This window comes from Homalodisca vitripennis, chromosome 2, assembly GCF_021130785.1.
Source record: "Homalodisca vitripennis isolate AUS2020 chromosome 2, UT_GWSS_2.1, whole genome shotgun sequence".
In the NCBI taxonomy this organism is placed as follows: Eukaryota; Metazoa; Arthropoda; class Insecta; order Hemiptera; family Cicadellidae; genus Homalodisca; species Homalodisca vitripennis.
In genome coordinates, this window is record NC_060208.1 from 61,718,725 (window position 1) to 61,724,049 (window position 5,325).

A 5,325-nucleotide genomic window follows, 5' to 3' on the forward strand; every position below is an offset into this window, starting at 1 on the left:
TTAAATTGAGAAACATTGATACACTTATTTGACACCCTGTTTGCAGTATTTGACAGGAGTGGAGACATTCATTTTCTTTTAAAATGTATGTTAGCTAGCGCTGATCGGTGAGGTAGATTTTATTATTTGTTGATAGTGGATCGAGTAGTGGGTTTTAAATAAAACACAGAGCTCTATTTTTTGACAACACCTGAATTGCATAGATCAAAGAATTAATGTATGGGTAAAACCATTCAAGTTTTCTGGTATTTAGCCAGTCCATACCGTGATAGTGACTGCTTTTTATAGTAATGTCCATCCTGTGAGTGGACAGTTTCTTATGCTAGCACCTTATGACCCGTCTCATCCTACACGCAAGTTGTGTCGTGCTTGTAAGAAATTGACTTCTGGAGGTAATATACAATATTCTTAAGACCACATTTATTGTCGCCCAGAAATGACCCAGGTACAGATAATGAATGACCCATCTTGGAGAGATGCAAATCACTGATCTTTGGTTACATGTATAATTAAAAAACAGATTTCAGTGTTTCCTAATTACTATGAAACCAAGTGTTAAACTGATCAAAGTATCCAAATTTGAGATTCCAAAGGAATCAGGATTTTGGACATCTGCCAATATTATAATGTTATTAAAATAGAACACTAAGGTTCGAGGATTTGGTTCTATTCTCTTTTTCATGTGTGAAAAAAACATTAATGGATAAAGTTATCGAGCTCAAGTAGTTAAAACTAAGAAGTACTCATCAAAGTGTAACTAACTAAAAAAAATTACATAAAATATACCAAGTTTATAGCTGTACATCCAGAACAGTCAGCATGAGGATATACCTCAATACTGCACTGTGCATGTGAACGTAACACACAGAAGGTGAGTCTTGGGAAAGTTAATACAAGCATTTCCTGTGTCTAGTCAACTGAAAGAAAAGATTACAATGGCAATGTGAATTAATTTGATTTATATCCACAAATTGCAGGGTTTTTTCCAAATTTTATACACATTAAACACGTTTTACAAATGTCCAATTTAGCTTTTCAAGTGTATTTTCCTTATTTTAGTCCTCAAGAAGTCCAGACTTGACTCTGCTTAATCTGAACACATTTGTAATGTACCTCATTTAAAACAAAACCCATATGTTTCTACAGCGAGAAAAGAATTTTTGCACCACTTCGACTGAACTATGTATTTATTGTTCTGTATGTATATACAGGATGTCTTAAAAGTCCTACTCCCCATTAAGTTTTATAAATACCGTAGGATTAAAATATTTACTCACTCAATGTTTTCAAAATCAACTGAGGAGTTTTTTATGTATCAGAATTTAAACCTCTCCCTTGGAAATGAGGTAGTTTTGGGGAAATTTCAAATTTTGTAACAGGAACCCCTTATCAAGTGACAGCTTATTTTGAAGATATTAAAAAGAAGGAGAATGACACCAAGTAGATATCTCTAATGCTACCCCATCCAATGTGGTGGCTAATTAAAGTTGGAATATTTCCCTAAAACTCCTCATTTCATTCAAAATTATTCTCAAACAAAAAATTTGATATTTCTATTAATGAGGACTTGAATTTGAAGCTGACTTTAAAAAATTGATTTTCTGCCATAATGATGAGAAAGGTGTTTATGGACATAATATTCACCAAGCTGAATCAACAGGAGTAAATTTTTCAAGTTTGATTTTTTTTATCTGTTTTACACTTCAATTTCTTTTTTCATACATATATGAATCTGTGGCGAAAAGTATGTATTTCCATCTAAAAAATCGCAGTCACCTCATAACCACAAGTGGATCAAACTTTTCAAACCCTACACAACTTTAGCATGAGTAAACCTTTCCCTAAAGTTAGTTTCTGAGAAAATATTTTAGTGTTGTAGGTCTTTAGGCCCACCATTCTACAATAAAGAGCAAATTACCAAGCATACAAATTCAATCATATTATAAAGTAGGTAATCTATAAACACAATAATTACAAACCGATTACTGCTTGTAAACTGGGAGTGGGTAAATCCCTTTTTTGTTAGCAGGGTGGAAATCCTCCGGATAGGTTCCTTTGACGATATACTGGTGAGTAAAGGGTATGTTGGATACAAACTAACAAATCAACCCCACTGTGTTACCTATTATCAATAACTGGACTTTGGCCACTGGCTGAGATACCTGTTTGAAATGTAGCAGTAGAATCCCAATGAAGTTATTACTGCTAGGTGTTGCGGCCTAGAAACAGAACAGTCATGTATGTTTAAGCAGATAATAAGCTGTACAGCTTAGTTTCTGAGTACAAAGGATATTGTATGCAAGCACAGCCAAGTTGAAAATTCCGCTCACTATTTTTTTTTTTTTTTTTTTTTTTTTTTTGCATATGGGTATGAACACTTCAATGCCCCTAATTGATACAACCCATGCGTAGTTATAGTAGTTGATTGTATGAATAAAGTGCATTTCGTATGGTGGTTTGCGTTGCTCATTATGTTATTAGCAGTTCAGAGGAAGGTTTGTTTTCATATATCTGAGGAGGAGGAGAAAGACAAATTCGTCAAATCAATGAAAAAAGCCACATTGAGAGTTTCCCTAATTGTTCTTTGATCAGTTTTTTTTTATAAAAAAAACACCGCAAGTTATTTTCAGTATTTTTAATGTCTACTGAAAAGTATTTTGAGTTCTAGGGTGTGATCAGAACTGATACGTGTCCATGGCGCAGTGCGGCATCGTGCGTTTTCCCAGTCAAACTAATCACCGTAGGATAAACCAGTTGAAATAAAAAGATAGCTTATATTCATCTAAAAGTTTTCCACAAACAGAAATTGCCACACCTATTACTAAAAACTTACTCACAGAGTTAAAATTGTGTTTAAAAGTTTGACACTTTGTTATAAATAAAATAAAAGATAGTACATTTTACATTTACTACAAGCAACCTGTGTCTATTGATCTGCCTCACCTCAAAATTTAAAACTTCTCTTCAACATTTTCGTGTTTAAAATATGCCTAGTTTGTAAATATCTCGTAGGTTTGTCGTCGATTCGAGGCAATGTTTGTAAAAGAATAGTATAGTTTCTTCGTCGATATGACAAGTGCGCCACTTACTGCAAACGTAGTCCTTTTTTTCTTCTATTACCACAGGTTTTAGACCACATTCCACCAGAAAGCATACATTTTAACATGGCGAGAAGCAATAGTGATTACTGGCTTGATTGAATTACTCACCTAAAGCTTATACGCCCTCTCACAAAAACTCATTTTTATACAAGTATATCCATTAATTGATGGTACTAAACTTCAGAAACGATAATTATATCTCAGGACTAGAGAGGGAGCCACACAAACAAGATTCAGAAAATGTATCGTAAATTTTAATGTTTAAACTTGCTAAAATACACCTTAATTTATTTTAAACTAGAGAATGAAAATTATTTATAATTTAATATAGTTTCGACATATGTAGTTTTAGACTGATTTAGCAAGCGAAAAGAAGAATGTTATAGTATTATAAAAAATTAACAAGATATAATTTATCTTCAACACATTCCATCTTCAATATCATTTCCCTCGAGTGATAGAGAGGTTCCAGAGACTGATTGACGTTCAGGCAATAATGAGAAGCAGTTTACTGTTTTAAGGTAAATGGTTGACAATTTTCTTAGTAACCAAGTAAATGAATAATAAAATGTACATTAATAAAAGCGAACAGTTACGTAGATTTTTGTAGCATTAATGTATTATTTAAATCAAAAGCCTTTCAATTTACACTGCGTCGAAACAATGCTTACGCAGTAAATTTTTTTAATATTTTGGCATCGCTGTGGAGAGCTATCTTCGGTCAACAGATGAATCTTTCTGTTGAATGGAGATGCTCTCCTTGTGCAGCGTCTACTACCAATCAACAATATAGTCTAGAAATTACGGCATGCTACATTTCAGACAAGATATATAGATAACATAATCAAAGCCGCTAGCCGCTACATACCTAGTGCAGTTTATAATTATTATAGCCATAACCGTGTATAGTGGATGAGTATTCGATACCACCATATAAAGATACGAGTATTTCTATATCTTTAGTCTGTGGTAACACCCACTTCCACTACCAAAAAATGGGAAATAATACAAGGAAAGTAAAGATTCAAATACATATTTCACAACGACGCTAACGTTTACCTTTAAAACGACTGATGAGTCAGCGGATATATATTGTATAATATCGGTACTAATCAGTAGTCAGGATATAAGTGTGCATAATGATAATCAATTAAGATTAACGTAGATCTTGCAAGAGAAAATTCGATTGACGAAATGAGGTTATATACAACAGACGGACATTGTTATAGTTCCGTCATTTGCCACCAGGCGGGAGCTCGTGTTAGCTATCTCCGTGTCCGCTAGGTGCCGTTTTGTTGTTCTCTCTTGTACTAATTTGTATATTAGTGCTTCTGTTTTTTGAAGTGAAAACTTCTTTAGGCGCGTTGAGCGTTTTGGTAGAGGGTAAAATCCTCGGTTCGCGTCACCGACATGCTAATGATACTAACCTGCATGAAAAAGTCAGTCTCGCTGTGTTTTTTAACCGTAGACTTGGCCGCGGACTACTAACCTGCATGAAAAAGTCAGTCTCGCTGTGTTAAAACTGTCCCGGCGGAGTATGAAAACAGACTGCGAAAATCAGTGACCTTTACGGCTTCCTCTCGCGATTTAAAAGTGAAGCCAATGTCGTACAATTCTGTAAGATGCGTCAAATTAAAGCTCTTAATATTGGCAATCTATTGGTTACATTTTTAAATATTAAAAAAATTTCGAAATAATTTTTATTATTGTTTACATTTTACATAGCGTTTACAATGACAAGAAAAAAGTAGTAAGCGAGGATTTTTTTTATTTTTTGGTCAGACAAAATTTGTCAGCGAGAAAGTTGTGTGAAAATAGATGAATATTTTTTTTGTAATTTATCATTTTTTTATTGGAAGTTTAGTTTAGCCTGTAGTAGCGTATGAAGTGATGAGTGAACGTTTCTGCCGGAACTGTAGTGGGCGCATTGGCTCACTGATACCGTATTAACTCAATAAATTAGTTTATTGTGCAATAAAAATACCTTTACGAAAGGACCAAGTTAATTTAACTAATTTATTAGTTTTAAAAATATTGTGGGTTTAATTGTTATTGCAATTATATACTTTATCCGTAGCAATAACTGTATTATTTACAACGGTGTTCAACTCACTGTTGTTCACTCGGTGTTTACTCACTTGTATTCTATGTTTAACTAACTATTAATATTGAGCAATTACAACATATTTTTATACAGATAAATGAATAATGAAAACAACGAATA